Source organism: Lineus longissimus, chromosome 6 (genome assembly GCF_910592395.1).
Source record: "Lineus longissimus chromosome 6, tnLinLong1.2, whole genome shotgun sequence".
NCBI lineage: Eukaryota > Metazoa > Nemertea > Pilidiophora > Heteronemertea > Lineidae > Lineus > Lineus longissimus.
In genome coordinates this window covers 12,229,351-12,248,570 of record NC_088313.1, presented here as the reverse complement: position 1 = coordinate 12,248,570, position 19,220 = coordinate 12,229,351, and the positions used below count along the sequence as shown (strand labels likewise).

Sequence of the window (19,220 nt, the reverse complement as noted above, 5' to 3'; positions counted from 1 at the left end):
GCCACCCTTTTCCTGATGGAAGGGTGGATATTTTGACATGCACATGAAGAAAGAATAACTCATATACGACGTATTTGTGATATGAAAAAACACTTTTATTTCTGTTGTCTTTTCACATCGTTTTGTTAGATTTTTCTTCATGCATAACATTTTTATATGCTTAAAGATCCAGGCGCGTCCGACCTCGTGACAAAAATGCAGTTTTAGACATGCTTATGCATTTTTATTCTGTTTCCCTGATTGGGTTTTTGATGACGACAACACATGTACATTGTATGTGTGCCCGGGCTGAGAGTTTGCTTAACTCACTATATAGAGGAATACATCTTATTCTTAATGCTCTTGGTCTACGTACATGTTCACCGCTCGAGTATACGCGTTTTATTTTTATAAACGCCCTATAGAATGTTTAATATATTCCGATTCTAAAATCAACACTCAATGGAAGATGCCTGCCGTACATGGCGCATTTTGCTATGTTTTTCGGGAGAAGCTCACCCGTCATGAAAATAGTTGTCTCAAGTTGGCTATGCTTATAATATAAAGTTGGTCGGCATTTTCCATTGATCTTTGTTATACAAGAGTATACCTTTCTTATGAAGGTCTATAAGAGTATACAATGGCCTGTATATATTTGCATTCAATATTTTTGTGTTAAATAAGCACCATCATAATGAAACTGATGATGAAGCTACTGTTATTCTGAGTCTAGAATGCAGCAATGAAGGATGTCTGAAGCGGCGTTGCTTTTTCCTAATACGCTCCGATGTTTTGCGGGAACAATCTCCCGATCTTTAGCGTGACAATTTTAGCGTCTGATCGACTGCATCCTTCACAACAGCAAAGGTAAGAAACATTTCATTTTCTTCATCGGTCTTACTCTTTTGACATTTACATAAGTTGCATAGTAAGCAATGAAACCTATATCGGGGTTTCAGATGAGCTCTAAATAAACCGTTAAAAACCACACGCGTGCATACGGTGGCTGGGAAAGGACATCGAAAAAAAAAATTCTCGGCGGGACGACTTATTATCTCGGGGGGACGACTTAGTAAGTCGGGGGGACGACTTATTATGTCGGGGGGGGGGGGGCGACTTATTAAGTCGGGGGGACAACTTATTATGTCGGGGGGACGACTTATTATCTCGGGGGGGACGACTTAGTAAGTCGGGGGGACGACTTAGTAAGTCGGGGGACGACTTAGTAAGTCGGGGGGACGACTTAGTAATTCGGGGGGACGACTTATTATCTCGGGGGGGGCGACTTATTAAGTCGGGGGGACGACTTATTATGTCGGGGGGGACGACTTATTATCTCGGGGGGACGACTTAGTAAGTCGGGGGGACGACTTAGTAAGTCGGGGGGACGACTTAGTAAGTCGGGGGGACGACTTAGTAAGTCGGGGGGACGACTTAGTAAGTCGGGGGGACGACTTATTATCTCGGGGGGACGACTTATTAAGTCGGGGGGACGACTTATGAAAGCGAGGGCGAGGCCTGGCTGTGACTGTCTCATCTCTCTCGCCATATCAATAACTAGGCAGTGCGGCGAAGACTGATGCGGCCTGGCTGTGACTGTCTCATCACTCTCATCATGTTGTCAACACGGTGGAGCAGCCAGGACTGATTCGGCCTGGCTGTGACTTCCTCATCACTCTCATCATGTTGTCAACACGGTGGAGCAGCTAGGACTGATTTGGCCTGGCTGTGACTTCCTCATCTCTCTCACCAGATCTACAGTGTTCACGACGCTAGACCTAACCAGCGCATACCATCAACTCGAGCTCGATCCAAAATCACGATACATTACGACCTTCAGCACTCACATGGGACTTTATCGATACAAGAGACTCCTGTTTGGTGTAAATGCCGCTTCGGAAGTGTTCCAGAGCTCCATTGCAGAGATTTTTCGCGACATCAACGGTTCAATATCTCTGATGACATCACTGTTCACGGAAAAACCAAGAGCACGATATTAACTTGAAAGCAGTCCTACAGCGACTCCAGGACTACGAAGCGCGCCTAAACCTCGAAAAATGCAAGTTCGCCCAACACCATGTGTCCTTCTATGGTCATGTTTTTGGCAAAGACGGTCTAGCTGCAGATCCGAAGAAAATCGACGCACTCGTAAATGCTCCACCGCCCAACAACGCATCTGTAGTCAAATCTCTTCTTGGCATGGCTCAATACGTTTCCAGATTCGTTCCCTACTACGCTTCGATAACCACACCACTTCGTGAGCTGACGCGCAAGGACACACCATGGATCTGGGACAGCCGCCACCAACAATCATTCAAGGACATCCAACAAGCCCTAGCTGGTGCTCAGGTCATGGAGTATTTCGACGCCAAGAAACACTCAGAAATCATCGTCGATGCCAGCCCAACCGGTCTCGGAGCCATCCTCACCCAAAATAACAAGGTCGTTAGCTATGCCAGCCGTGCACTCTCAGATGTCGAATCACGATACTCGCAAACCGATCGCGAAATGCTAGCCGCAGTATGGGGAGCCGAGCACTTTTATTTGTAAATCTACGGCTCACATTTTACGATTATAAACGACCACAAACCGCTCCTTGGAATCGTAAACAGCACGAAGCCAGCCTCTGCCAGGATGGGAAGGTGGCGCCTCCGTCTCACTCCCTATAGCTTCGATCTTGCATACAAACCGGGACGAGATGAAAACAATCCTGCAGATTTCCTCAGCCGCCACCCAAGCACTCCAGCTGAAGAAGAAAATGTCGCAGAACAATACGTCAACTTCGTTCGCCAACACGCCGTACCAAATGCCATGTTAATGGATGAGATCAGAGAAGCGTCTCGTAGTGACCAAGTCATTCAAAAACTGCACACAGCACTACAGACAAACAGCTGGAAGGACAAGGACTTGATCCCATACAAACCAATTCGAGCAGAACTGCTATCTCATGACGACATGATCCTGCGACAAACCCGCTTGCTGATTCCTGAAAAACTCCAGCAGAAAGCAATCGACCTCGCCCACATTGGTCACCAAGGAATTGTCAAGACAAAACGGTTACTACGCTCGAAGATATGGTTTGCAGGTATCGACAAGATGACTGAGCAGACCATCAAGCAATGCATACCATGTCAGGCAACGACTCGAAATTCTACCCCTCCAGAACCACTCACTATGTCTCGCCTTCCTGCAGCTCCGTGGAGTGAAGTGTCTATGGACTTCGCCGGTCCACTGCCATCCAACGATATGTTGTTAACTGTAGTAGACGACTACAGTCGGTTTCCAGAGGTAGAAATCATCAACTCAACAGCAGCCAAAACCGTAATTCCAAAATTGGACAATATATTCGCTCGACAAGGAATTCCAGAAACCGCACGATCAGATAACGGTCCCCCGTTCAACAGCAAGGACTTTGATCAATTCGACAAACAACTCGGGTTTAAACATCGAAAAGTAACCCCACTGTGGCCACAAGATGTGCGATACCTTTTTCACCACCCCTTGCCCTGACAAGCCCGCATTGACATGTTTGATATCGAAATTTCGTTAGTCCTAGACTGGTTGACTACCAGGGATAATGAGGCCAGTTTCCTCCAAACATCATATTTAGTATATTTAGTGTGTTAGGTTTAATTACAGCTTGTATGAATGACTCGTTCTCCGGAACGATCTCCATCATCCGCGCATTGCGCCCATCGTTGTTAGAATTTTCTTCGGCGTCATTCTCTGATGATCGGAGCGCCCGAGACTGGAATCTACAAATTTATGCAGCTGTTGAAACAGAAACCGAATTCTCGTGAGAATGCACGGCGTACAGTCAACCGAGGAATAAGGAGTAAACCTACACTTCAACTTTGAATTACCGCCGTCTGATGATAACTTCGATTCAACTGAACTGATGGTAAACATTTCTCGTTAATATAATTATGGTAAATTACGTGAAACTGCACAAAACTACTTTGAAATCAAGACCGGCCTGTGCCTTAGGCGTGCCTGTATATAATAACTTTACTGTAAAATATAAATCAAGATAGAATAGCACTTATTTATGAAAACGTTAGTCGATTAACTGAATATTAGATAACAGAACGTGATTCAACCGGAATCTGCAATAAACATTTGAAATGTTCCAAAAGTATCAAATTTTTCAAACCTCTATATTTATCCACTTAAAAAAAAACCCCAACATGCATGACAAAATGATCTGCATTATTCTTCTCGGACCACTTCTACATCAGCCGTGGTGGGGAGAAGGCGAAACGTCGCAATTTCTACAAAGAGGCGGTATCCGCCTATACGTTAATGATGGGTTTATATAATCAAGATGCGCGCATTACTTTTGAAGACGGTCTAATCAACAGAGAGAGACAGCCTTCCATTGCCTACAATGTAAGGTATTAAAATCTAATTTGAACATATTCATCCTTTAAAACCCGAACACTTCATTTAAAGATGTTATATCATAACTTTTTACGCCGAACTAGCAGGGGGGCACCTATCAGTCGTACCGTGATGTAAGGATCTACGGCCAGTTCCCAGCATGGGCGGCATCGTTATTTTACCACACAGGGCTAAGTGTCATAGTCACAGTGGCTCTTTTTCATTACTCCTTGACACCTCATCGTAATGTCTACGTCTACAGCCAAGATGATATAAGAGGAGATTTTAAACTGATGTATCATTTTCATTTTCACGAGCTCACATACATTGCTGGCGAATATGGCAATGATGTCATAGGTGTTAGCACTCATCGTGGACGGAAATCTGTCTCTGAATAGTTACGAGCATTTCAATTCGATTTGAATGGAAGTGGCAATTGCCGAGAGCTGATTTTACCGCATGGTGAACTTGAGAAAAGTCTCCGTCCAAATAATTCGAGGTTCAAATATTTCAAAATGGTTTTATGTGTTGAGAATGTTTTCTTGGAGTTGACCTTTCGATGCAAATTTCAGAAGCACAGGAGCGGGGGAAAAGCCATGTCTGTGTCTTGGTTAGATTGGTATGAAATAGTAAACGTAGGATTCGTTCTAAAACTTCAGTACAGGCGCGGCTCCACTTGACAGTTTTCTGTCGAAAGTTTGCTGTCAGATAGTGACTGTCCAATGACTATCCCGTGGAAGTTGTTCAGCTAGTGGCTGTATGACAGCAATAGATAACTGTCCGAAAGATTGTAGGATGATCAATTTCTGTCGTGTGGAAGTGAGCCACATAGATTATGCAAGTTGGTTATAAAAGTGTCAGACAGTGCTTTTATCGACTAGCACTTGCTCTATTTTGGGATAGAACTGTCGTACAGATCCGTCGAACAGATCAGTGCGAGTTCAACACGAGAAATGGCAGACGAATTTCATGTTGAAGTTGCGGAGAGTGAATGGTCGCAAGATGCGGTCAGCAACCTCATTGAAGGTTACAGAGCGAGGCCTGCACTATGGGATGTCACGTCTGCCGAATATAGAGACAGGTTGAAGAAAGAGGATGCATGGAAAAGTCTGGCGAAGGATTTAAAAGAGATAAAGTACAAGTGACGAGAAAAATGCACAACCTGAGAAACCAGTATGCGCAAGAATTAAAGAAAGCCACCAAGAGGAAATCTGGGCAAGGGACTGACGACGTTTACACCCCAAAGTGGATGTACTACAAGGCATTCTCTTTTCTAAGGGGGGTTATTGGAGGACGAAAATCGAAGACCAATTTGGTGAGAATTATCTTTATTTCTTAATTTTGTTACATGATTTCTCTCTTGCAGGTTTATTTCAGTCTCTCATGTCATAAATGCTCTTCATTCCGCCCACTTTAAGGACGGCTTCCTCAAATGAACTTGTACTGCCACGAAACCTCACCCTGGGGTGAGAGGAAGTACTCTCGAAATTCGTGGCGGATGTCTTGTGGGGTTTGAGCATGACGGTTGCTTGTGAATGGCTCGATTTGGAGCAGGTTGTTTGCTGGCATGCCCTCTTTTCGCCATGCTCCAGGGGTAATGACACCAGTAGCCATGTCTTCCATATCGACTGTACCATGTGGCGCGTAGCGTGCGCGCGAGTCTTTCTACGTGATCATCAAATTATGTAATGCACAGGAAGCCAAAACGATATCCTCTGCTTTCTGTGCATCTACAGCTATCGGCTTTCGAAATATGCGGAAGACGCTGGACATTATGCCGAATGCATTTTCGACGATTCTACGCGCTCTCGAAAGTCGGTAGTTGAAGATGCGCATGCTACCGGGAATGTCTCGCAGAGGATATGGTTTCATTATGTTTTCCCGCAATGGAAAAGCATCGTCGGCCACAAATACAAATGGTACCTTCATATTTCGACCTGGAAGTACCCTTGGTGATGGTAGGCAAAGGGTCTTGTTCTCAAGACCCGAAGATAATGAACACCTGCCGAATATGCCCCCGTCAGCAACCCTTCCATTACATCCGACGTCGACAAACGTAAAGCGGTATTTCGCATCAACCAATGCCATCAGCACAATACTGTGGAAGCCTTTGTAATTAAAATAAAAACTCCCAGACGCTGCTGGAGCTTGCATGGTAATATGCTTTCCGTCCATGGCACCGATGCATTGGGGGAAGTTCCACCTTTCAAAGAATTCGGAAGCAAGTTGTAACCAATCATCGGAGTCGGAAGGAAACTGCAAAAAAATTAAAAAATCGTAACTGTACATGTACTTGTACCACAATATTCAAACAGAAAAAATATATATTTTCAGGAACAAGAAGAACAAGCGCCAGATGATACGCCAGATGCAACACTATTTAACAAGGACGAGATCTGCACTCAACCTCGAGGATCACCATCTTCCGTGGCCACACCCAACCCGCCACCGTCGAAATCTCGAAAACGAAAGGATGTCGGTCGTGCGTCTGATGAAATCCTTCAGAAGGCATGTGAAGTTATGTCAAGGGAGACCGATGAACTGGACACATTTGGTTCTTTTGTTGCTTCTGAGTTGAGGGGATTGAAATCAGAGTCGAACCGCAAGAAATTGAAACGGGATATTCAAAGGGTCATTCTTGAAGCAGCTGAGAAGGACGATGAAGACGCCGCAGCTATGACAACCACACTGACGCCCAGCACTTCTCGCAGCTCAACTTGCAGTCCTTCGTTGACGGGATTCAGCCAAAAAGAGCAGGGAAACACAGGCCCGGACGACAAGCAAATTCCGAATCAATTTTCCTTCCTACACATGCTTCAGGATCAGACAAACGTCATGTGTAATGATAAGAATAATTAATTGGTGTCACAGAATATAATAGGTGACCGAACACTATATTTTCCACTCATGTCATAATTATATTCAATTCTATCACATGAGATATTATAAAACATCTCGAGACATTACCTATAGATCTGATGTTAAATAATTATATTCTGTCCAGATGATCTAAAATTATCAGATAAATTTAAAACATCAGGTGATTTTAAATCGTCCCATTGAGATGTTTATAAAACATCTTATATATTAAAAAATCTCATTTCATCTCGGCAAACTCCGTATGATCCCGAATGCCTTCGTTACTTTCCAAAAATTACCAACCAATCGCAACCGTGCTTTCATATTCCCTGGGAATTCAAACAAAATGTGGGCGATATTTTAAAATTATCTGTCGGATATTTAATAATCATCTCACCGAAAAGAGTTATCAAACATCTGATCTGATTTGATATAAATCAAATAATTATGACATGAATTCAACTCCAGAGAACACTGCCGTGGCCGCCGGTCATACGATTCAGTGGTACCGACTTGCCTTCAGGAATTCCTCCTTGAGTGCCTCGTAAATGGCTTTGCACACTTCAGACACAATACGGGATATCGTTACGGCAGATATACGGAAGAGATACATCAGGCTGACGAATGAATCGCCTGAATTTAGAAATAAAAAGGAAAGTTTAAGAATTTACATGGCCTTCATTTATGAAGTTCTTCATGTCATAATTATTCGATTTATATCACATCAGATGTTTATCAAATATCATATGTTTTTAAAACATCTCACTGGTAATTTTAAATCACCAAGACAAAATTAATTATTTAACATTCAGGGGCCAGTTGTTCTAACAACGTTAACAGATAACGTGGCGTTAAGCCAAACTGACGTTATCTTTCTCACACTAGTCCTGTCTCACTTGAAGGATTGATACCAAATTTTAATCTGCCATCTAGAACTTCAATAGCAGGGGTTACATCCTGCAAAAGTCAATTCAGTTGTTACTTCCAGTTTTGCCATGGTTGGTCTCGGAAAGATAACGCCAATCTGTGTTAACGCCATGTTATCTGCTAACGTTGTTTGTACAACCCAGCCCAGATGTTTATAAAATTTATCCGAGATGTTTTATAACATCTGATGTGACAGAAGTGAATAAAATAATGACATAAATGGAACTTCATATTACCGGTTATTCATTGAATTTCAGTTATGTCAGTGGAACTGTCTCTGGTTTGTTTATTGGGAAATAAACCGTGAAATAAAGCAATATTTGGAAAGTTATCACCTTTTTACCTATTTCTTCTGCTGAAATCCCTCAGTGCAGTACCTCATGTACGTGCTCTATTCATGATATAGTGGGGAAATAAGCATACTCACCAGTTGCCAGAAAGCGCAAAGTCACGGCAAGGCGCTCCCTCACCGGAATTGCAGGCCGCATACACGTGTCCTGTTTGTGGATCCTGGGTCCAACAAGCACTGCAAGCTCCTCGAAGTCAACTGCGGAGAGTCTCAAAAAATTGTTGAGACGACTCGAATCTTCCAATCTCAGCTCCCGTAGGAGGCAGTGGTATGCACAGTGTTGCTCCCTTCTAAGAAACCATTCATGTACCCAAAGCTTGTGCCTCCTCTTTTGCCTCCGCTCACGCAGTGTCATGTAAACCACAATCGCCGCGGCGACTTGTTTCCTTCTTGCTGGCAACATGCTGAATGAAGACAGCCACGTGGAAGGTAAATACGGCTGTCAGACAGAAACTATCATACAAAACCACCGTACGTGGATGGCCCTTACGACAGTTGCTTTCGATAGAAACTATCTCGCTCGTTTCCAGAGCTCGCAGACAGTGACTATCTGCGATTTTTTCTTCATAGTGGAAGGGCTATGGATAGTTTTCTGTCGACAGTTTTTCAATTACTGTCGACAGTTTACTGTCATGTGGAGCCGCACCTATGTCTTGTAGTCGAAAGGGTTGAATCATTTGATATGAAGAACATTATGTTAGAGGATATCTGATGTGATTTAAATGGTTATCTCTATAAATCATCAGCCAGAACACACTCCATCACCATCTTAGAAAAACCGTACGAGTATAATAAATCGATGTCGATTATCTTTCGTGATGATTTGTTCAGAAAATTGGGAGACTCCGCAATTGTGTCTTTGCTCGGATCATATAATGTCGTCGTTGAGGTTCATCGGTCGAAGTTCGTTACCATGAATATAATGCAGACTCCTAAGGAGAGCTTCAAGCTGAATCCTAAGAATCACGCTCTATTTCTGTTTAGGTTGCAATTTGGGCCATGCCTGGATTAATCCGAGGTGGAAGCTAAGAAAACGTTATTGATGACCTTACGTGACCCTTTTGTCTCAAATCATTGGTTAATTGTTGGTGCGAATGAAAGACTTTTTGTCTGGCCAAAATTTGGTAGTGGTAAGCAAAGGTATTTACTCTGTAAAAAGGTACTCGGGTGTGCTTTGATATTTTTAAAGCTGAACTGCACGAACAAATCTCATAGTAGCTGATTAAGAAACTATCAGGTGAGACGGATACAGCACAGCTGTGGATGCAATATTTCAGACTGTTACTAGGTCTGATAATTCATTACTAGAGTTCATTTTTGGGAACTTGCACAAGAAAATCTTTGTTTAAACCCTTTTATTTATGCTAGATCGATACAGACATCGCAGCATTCCACTCTCGACCGTAAGGCATTGCTGTGTTGCATTAATAATTCATTGATATTCCGGCAGATATGATTGTCGCAATAAGTATTGTGAGGGAAATAACACATGTAGATCTGGCCAAATTTACTTGGCTGTCGTCTTATTACTAAACTGTAATAGTGTGATCACAAAAATTATAGTAATGTTACACAGCCTTTGGCAGCCGTCGTCATATAGTTGACCGGATTTAGTTGTCACCATAATGAAGCATTGGTAAGGCCAACCCCAAGAGTACCAAGTAATCTAGTTCTGTGCAACACCACTATCTTTTGGTGAATGTGATGTTGTCACATTCCGGAGTTCAACTGAGTCCCCTTAGCCATAACGATATATATGAAAAACACTATGAGCAAGTCAAAGACTCTTATTTTGAATGACGGTCGTCGTATTTTAGAGATCATCTTTTAAATGAGAGTCTGGAAAGAGTGAGTTGGACCACTAAACTGCTACAATACTACGCAATAGTATAGAAATTGAAAGTGAAAGAAAGCGTTATTCGGAGGTTTCAGCTTGCATCTTCTTTTATTGACGATCATGGCTTCTATGGACCATATATTACTATCCATCAGAATACAATACGACCGGAGACATTTTCCATGGGGACATTTTCCACTTCTGCACTGGATTGTGTGACCCAGTTCATTTTTGTCATTGAATCCGCGTTGCAAAGATATATGGTCGATTATCTTCATCGAATTGGAGTTTACGTCCTCGTTTCAAAGATTTCTGGTCGATTGTCGTCACCGAGTCGGAGTTCACGTCCACGTTTCAACGATCGTCACATGGTCGGAGTTCATGCAAATCTTTTGATTGTTGTGTTTGTACGTTTTATGTTTATTTTAAACCTACTTCTCAATGATGGCTAGATGCATGGCTTGATGTTATGTTATCATTAATCCTGATGGTTCTGGTCATCATTCAGACACGAGGCTTTCGAGCCTCCTCGGATCACTTGATGAGCATGATTGACTGGCGAGATAGAAGACACTTGCCAGTAACTCGAAATATGATTCTTAATCAGGAATGGATTTAATAACATGCCCGCCTTACATTCCGTTTGTTATTTTTGATGGTCCGCATGGTTTCGGCTGCAATTCTTCTTCTGTTGTTCTCCCCGCCGTACGCGTTCAAGTATATGTATATATAGCGTCAGCTATCTTATGTTATTACTCTATTCCCGATTGAGGGTCTCCTAGATTCGCAATGTACAGCTCAACTCTGCTTATTTATTACGTTTTTAAATTGTATGGCTTGCGATTTTGTCAGGTCCGGCCAATGGTCTGCCACTGTAGACCAGTGCAACCTGCTCAGGGTCGGACAATCGGCGACTAAACCGTACCACAACCAGAGTCTTTGACTTTGGTGTGGAGGGTGGCCAGACACCCAGATGGAACTAAAACCAATATCCATCTTAAGAGCTGATGAGCTCATTGTTGATTCAACGGCCATCTGGCAACTCATGGAGAAGAGATGGGTTCCGCCAGGAGTTACACAGCGGAAGGTGGTGTTACAAATTTTAATTGCTTCAATGCTAACCCACTTTAAGTTCTTTTTACGTCTAATCATAATTATTATCATGTTATTGTCAGTGAACAACTTTCTTGGGCATCTCATAAAACATAACCCATGCTGGAATGCAAAAAAGATTTAAAAAGTAGGGAACAGAGGTTTAGAAGTTTATGCTATACCCGATTAAATAACTGATAAGACGATAGAGATAATGCATTTGCCTTCATTTAATTAGAGCAGGACTGTACATTCGTAAGAATATTCTTGCAAAATTCTTAATATAGTTAAGATCTTAACTAAGAAATCTTGCAACGAAATGTCCATGCACTTGTTCACAAAACTGAATAATATCTTTAAAATCACATACAAATCTTATCTCGAATTTGGACCGAAAGAGCTGCGATAATTGATTCTTGTCCCATGCAGATGCGATGACCACCGTAAACATGGTTAACGAGCGATTTTTGTCACATGCAATCATGATCACAGGTCGTAGTGACAAAAAAGCACAAGTCTGCATTTAGGCTTAATGAAATAGCTACAATTACATTTTGTATATGTAAACATGCGTATGGGGCCTGATTCAATTCCGCGATATCAATTTTCAAAGCGATCGATGTCAAAATATAAAGGCCAAGCATTGTTTTCTTTGAATCAATTTTACCAAATACAGTTATTGACGCTGGTTGTGTTCTTATGATTAAACGTTGTCTTGTTAAAGCCACAGTTATCGTGTAATCAGGCTCTATTGCATCGGTTGTTTCTGTCGCTGCAGAACTAGGGACACCAGATCAGAGAGGTGACTAAACATGCCATTTTCGTAATTCACCTTTTTCCTGATCAGCACCTGTTGCAGCGGAGCTCTGTTGTTGGGGAAAAAATATTTCCTTCCGACATGATGTCGGCTGTTTTCCCCCGACAACAGAGCCATAACAGCAGAGCTCCGGCACGATAGGTGCTGCCGATCAGGAACTAAAGAGGCTAATATGGTGCTTCGGAATTGGATCCGAGGCTTAAGGTCAATGTTGAGATACCAATACCCTTTACGTTGTTGCCAAAAAATTCCGTCGAAACCCGCGCCGGTTTTCAATTCTAAAATAGTTTTTTTAAGGTAATTTTTTCAGTTGATGTGTCTGGCATTTGACCGACGAATGTTTGGGGTCACCGCTGACTGCAGCCTTAGCGTACATAATTTGTGCACAAATACAATTGCGATATACATGTACGCTCGTGCCATGCAAAATTCTTCTTTTTTTTTCACATAACTCAGGAGGCTCTTGGTTGAGTTTCCTAAAACTCTCATTTCCACAAACAGAAAGAGGCTAACTTTGATTTGTGATACCATTGTATTTCAGAATGACACTTCGACAATCAAATCATCATTGAACCATTCCCGAAATATGCTTGTCTTAACAGAAAATTTCGCGTTCAGGATGTTTTCGCCAATTTCGCACGTAGGTCATGATCGCGAAAACATTCTGCCGCGAAAATCCTTGAAAGGTTTTTCCTTTAAAAGTTTATGAATATGATTTTAATTCGGCAGAATGGTCGCTCTAATGACGGGGATGATGATGATCATCATCAACATGCTGATGACCAGCTGGTGTTATCGTGCCATGTTGCGGAACCCGAACTGACATTTTGTCGCCTCATTTGCTGTTCGTGTTCTGCTAAATCACGGATGTAGAGCAAACGCACGCGTACCCCACATCAGACACAGGTTTTTAATCGGCGCGTATTTCAATCTAGTTGCACATAAAGATCCTTTTAAGCAGCACCATGCAGGAGCGCTAGCATCCTGGGTGCGGTGCTGTTAAGGTACACTCAGGTTGGTCCTTGGTACACTTAAGGTGCACCCATGACGACATTTGCCCTTTCAACGACACTGACTGTATTACATGTATTAGGTCGACTGAGATATTGTGAAGGATAGACAACTACATATAGATGTAGATGACACTAGTAAGTTTGTTTTAGCTATATCGTGTATTCAAGAATGTTAAGAAACAATCACATGCAAATATTTTTCTGCAGAAAATCTTTTGAGAAACCCATTACTTTTCTCTAGGAAAAAAAACGTAAATGCAAAATCGTCTCAGAAATTTCTATTTTGAATTTCATTTATTCTAAATGAAATTTTAAAAGGTGCTATATAGGTTTTTCATGTATGATATAGAACGTTATTTAAGTTATATAGAATCTATATGTTTATAAAATACACTGAAAGTCTATATAGAATTTGTTCATACAATGTCACATAGGATCTTTGTGGCGACCGGAACTCGCACATACATCAGCACGCTGATTGACAGCTATTTAGCTTAATATGCATACACTCCTTTATACTATACGATCACCTTGAACCAATCAGATTTCTTTATCATTGTTTGTAACTTGTACTCTTTATGCTTGTGCTTCTTGAATTTGATATATTTAGTTGTTTTTATGGAACCACGGCGTTCGCTTCTTCTTTTACTCTCTCGGATAATTCAACTCATTTGTGCCACTGCGCACAATCTTACTTGCGCACGGAGTTTGTGGCAATAATACGTGGAGTGTTTGGTATAAACTGGTAGAAGGAATAACCAACAGAGGAAGACATTTCATTTTATATTGATTATAATTTGGCCGTTATTTGCCGCTTCAAATATGCTGATTAGATACATGTACCTTTAACTGAAACTTCAACATCTTCCTGAAGATTTAACGTTTAAAGTTTAAACCCGTGTTGTAGAGTCCTTTTGGGATGTCAAGATTCGGAGAAGGATGACAATTGAACCATATTTCAAGATGAGACGAATGGTTGCCGTCGGAGTCATTAAATTACATGTAAGAATTTCAATGAGATAATTGTCCTGTTGCGTTTCATCATCAGAAACTGGCCTGTCTGCACTCAAATACATTGTGGAGGAGCCCTGCAACTTGCTTATGAGTATGTCGTTGATTTCAAGGATCAATTCGTGTATTGGCGATTGTTTTCAGGTAGGCCTATGTCCGATCAAATCTGTAATGACTGCATCGACAATCTTGACATTTTCTAGTATGATGTGACTTTCCTATGGGAGTTGAATAGAATCTGTGAACATGGTAAGACTATTTAGTTGCCATTATATTATATAATTAAGCCTACTTAAGTTCTTGTAGGCGTAAATATTAGTGTTGGTCAAGTCTCGGAATCCAACAGGCGATGCGCGACGCGCGCTGGTCATGTCGGCTTGGCTTTGTTGTTTTCTTCGTCTCGAAAGTAAATATTACATTGCGTCAAACTCATGTGCCGGGCTTAGCCTGGCCAGCTATTCATTATACGAAAAAAACACTGTTCATACGAAAAAGAAAAAAAATTTGCGCTGAAAACACGGATTGGAGACATAGTTGAATGGATTCAGGGGTAAAATCTACATGCGCATACAAAAATACGGAGATTCCATCCAGCGATAAAGGCGGTGGTAGACATAAACAGACTTTTACCAGTTCTACATGAAGAATTTTAATACTTCATGTAAACGACAACCTACATTACTATCTATATATTTTAATATATAGATAGTAATGTATCTATATATTTTAATATATATATAGTAATGTAGGTTGTCGTTTACAAACCCTAGCTATACCGGTATAGATTCTTTATAGCCCTTGGGCCGTTTTCTTGAAAGATTTGTTACAGAGAGTTTTGTCTGTCGTGGTATTAATTTGCAATGACACCATCAATATCAAAGCAGGTCGTCCAATCGAGAATTCTATTGGTTGAGTTCGTAGACCGTGAATGCAATTCATACTTTTGATGCGGATTATTGCACGTCCTGACCAATATGGACAGAGCTTCAGCAAGTTTAGTGTTTTCCTCATTCCATTTCATGACAATGTACATTAACGGAAATGATAACAATTTAACTTTCGCAACCTTATCAGTTCAGTCAATTCTTCGATGTGGTTTGGCATGCTCGAATATTAAGATGTGCGTTGCCTTTTTCATTACCCACCAGAACGACCATGACGGCCATGATCAAACGGGAGCCTGTCATCTTCACAGTGATGCGGCTACCAAGGGCTGGAATTGCAGAAACCAGAAAACAGGACATCGGCTATGGAAAAAGGAGGTAGCCCATATTTCTGTTTTTATATTTGCAGCCTATTTTGCAATAGAGACATAATTTGCTGTTGATGCATGCGCAACCGGTTAGACGCCAGGACGGCGGTGCTTGCACTTCCCTGTTTGATATCCCAATTTCGTTAGTCCTAGACTGGTTGCCTACCAGGGCTAATGAGGCTAGTCTCCCGCAAACATAATACATCTACATGTATTTAGTATATTTAGTATGTTAGGTTTAATTACAGCTTGTATGAATGACTCGTTCAATGGAACGATCTCCATCATCCGCGCATTGCGCACATCGGTGTTAGAATTTTCTTCCCGGCGACAGTTTCTGATGACCGCGTACGTAATTCTACCTCAGAGTGGGACTCGGAACGGGCCATGGCTCCGATTTAGCGGAATCTGCAATAAATATTTGAAATGTTTCATAAGTATCAAATTGTTCAAACGCTATGGTTTTCGACTAAGGAAAAATCCAAAATGCATGACAAAAATGATCTGCATTGTTTTTCTCGGACCATTTCCACATCGACCGTGGTGGAGAGAAGAAAAAACGAAGCAATCTTTACAATTGAATATCATGTATTCAATATCGAACTTTTCATTTTCACTAGGGTGTTTGCGCCCATTTTTTCCAGATTCCGTAGTTTTCGTAGATTCCGTTTAATTGCCATGACCGTCTGGATGAGATGCGGAGTAGTGCTCAACCTCTCTAATATAATTATATACAGGGTGTTAAAAAATACTTTTACTTTTTGAAATCTTGATAACTTTTTTAAAAACAAAATTATAGGAAAACACCTTTAGATATGGAAAATAGAGGTTTCGAACATTTTGTTTGAACACCTGCATGAAACGGTCCAATAGTTATTACCTACAAGCTATTCAATTTACATGTAATTTTATTCAACCAGGGCCCGGTTGCTCAATCAGCGTTATGTTAACGTGGCGTTAGCAACATTTTTCAGCGTTAAATCCTTAACGTGGCGTTTGCTAACTTAGCGTTAAATTTGGGTTGCCCAAAGTCATTTTAACGCCAGCGTTAGCTAACATTGCCTAAATGCTGGCGTTAGTGCGTTGCTAGGGAAATTACCCACAATGCAATCAAGTTCCTCCCAAATTTTCCAAGATGGCAGCCTCAAGTACTGAGAGTTTTGTATCCGCACCAAAAATGAAAAAGAAGAGGGAAAGGGGGTCCAACTGGACCCCAGAAGTCACCATTCTACTTGTGGAATTGGTTGAGGTCCAGTTGGAGATGCTTAGGGCAAAGTTTAGTAACGAAGTCAGCAAAAGCCTAAAGATGAATGTCTGGGATGGTATTGCAATGAAGGTGTCAGCCCTGGGAACAACCAGAACTGCAACCCAGGTGAGGGAGAAGTGGAATTCGTTGGTTTCCAAGGCCAAGGAGGTGCATGGGCAGCGTCGACAACACATGGGCAAAACTGGTGGCGGGGCATGTATGGCGCCATTGAATGCCATCACAGAGAAGATCATTGACATATTCAAAGATGATGCTAGCTTCAATGGTGTTGTTGATGGTTTTGAAACAACAATTGGCCAGCCTCAACCCCTGGATATGCCTTGCAAGAAGAGGAAGACAGTTGTTGACCCACATCATCATGGGGTGCACGCCAGCACATCTGGTATGTGTTCATTATTTTACAACTTTTTTGATAAGTCAACCTTTATTTTGAGCTAGAAAGAAGTTTTCTAGTTCGTCTGCTTGTTTGGGAATCCCCAGCAAATGGGAAACTCCTCCAACTACGTCATTATTGGCACACTGCCAATGTACATGTTCAAAACGCATGCTTGCCAAATCACACGATACCAAATATACCAACTTGCCACACCAAATATCCTCGTTTCCCCCGTAGAACACTGTTCAAACAAATGATCAACATCTTATAAACATACTAAAAGACAGACTTACTATAATGAACCATCTTTTTTTGTATCATATTACTGTGAATGAATACAGATTTCATTTGGAAATTTGTGCAACATTACCTAGCTTCTGGAAATGCTTGATGCGAACTGAGCATGCTCAGTGGGCACACATAAAATATGAAGTGCCATTTCAGCTAAACTTTTTTACAGTGCAATACAATAATAAACAACTATCAAAGTACAGATAGTATAACACTTAATTAGAAACATACAGAAATACCAGTTTACAATACAGTGAAAATGAAAGCTTAAAGGGAATAGTCAGCACATTTCACTGACGACTTTTATATAAAAATAGAAGTTTTGAAAATAGCATTATTTAGTGCTTAGCCTAATGTCGGTCATGTAGAAAAATATTAACTACCCTTTAGAAAAGTTAATCTCTATAAATACTCAACTCTTAATATATTAATAGGTGGACACCTTGCAAAGAAATGAAATCATCTTCAACATGTTCAATTGTTGAAGAAGGACGAGTAGACTTTTTAAATAGTATTTACAATTTCTACAAAAAAAACCTCTCATTCCAGGAATACCTGCAGCAATTGGAGCAGGGCCAGGTAGAGTTTTCATACCACCACTTAAGCCCAGGAATGAGGAGCAAGTACCAGCCTCTGCCATTGTCATTGCTGAAATAGGTATGATTTAAATTATTGTGTTTTATTGGCAAGTTAGACCAACTGATGCATTCACTGTTTGAATTCTTTGTACTACAGTATCAGACTTTTAAAGTAGTGACAGAATACAAATTTTGATAAAATACCAACTGTTTTAATGCAGACTAAAATCATCTAGCTTGCTAATTTTCTGGTCGAATTTCAGGTCTGCCAACTTCTGGATATCCCAATGACGACATTGAAGAAGTCAAAACAAGCATGACTTATGAATCAGGTAATTGCTACATACACTATACATAGGTTTCATGACATTATTTTTATGACATAAAACAAGCATTCATTTTCGAAATTAATTAACCAAGAATGAATAAAACCGTGTCTCTATTTAAACTTGCCAACTACCTGTATTTCAGATTATTTGGAACTGTGCTCAGCTGGCCCCACACCCCCAAAATGTGTCATGACAATGAAGACAAAGACTAAGAAGGTGGTACCAGCGAAATCAAAATCCTCCAGGTCAAAAGTGGGATCGGTAGGATCAGCATCAGGTTGGTATAGCTTTGCAAACCTTTACTGACAATATTCTATAGGCTATACTTCTCACTTGATTAATTGCTATGCCTTAATATCTTAGTACTTGGTCAAGGTTCAGGTAATGTCAAGAATAATATAGACTAGTCTTCATTGATTTTTGGTGCTATCAAAGAATGAATTACACATCAAGTAATATGATAATAATAAATGACTGAATTATAGGTAACAGCCATAGTATCACACAAATGTACTAAATGTTAGACAATGGTATGTGTACCTGATCGAAGATTCATATGTTGTCATTTTTCAGGCTCTAAAGTCAGCAGCCAAGACATTCGCGACCTTCAGTTGAAGGTGTTGCAAGCCACTTTGGAGGCGCAGGTAGCTTTGGCAGAGACCCAAAAAGTGCAACGGGAGGAAGCCAACACCCATATTGCACTGATGAAGGTCAAGATGGACTACTTACGCGAGAAAATGGAAGAGGAGGCCCTTCACAAATTTGTGAATTTTTAACTTTAAGGACTGCCAGGACTGTGTTAATGTGTAAAATATTAACATGTACATATATTACATTGTACATTACATTATACATTACAGCAT

At 41.1% G+C, this 19,220-nt stretch overlaps 1 long non-coding RNA gene across 1 annotated transcript; it reads left to right on the top strand.

The window, feature by feature from the left end:
• Nucleotides 1-17,917: 17,917 nt before the first annotated feature.
• On the top strand, nucleotides 17,918-18,559 carry LOC135489813 (uncharacterized). Its single transcript, XR_010447237.1, has 3 exons — nucleotides 17,918-18,107; nucleotides 18,292-18,360; nucleotides 18,500-18,559. It is a non-coding gene; the product is annotated as an uncharacterized LOC135489813 (long non-coding RNA).
• The last annotated feature ends 661 nt before the right edge of the window (nucleotides 18,560-19,220 follow it).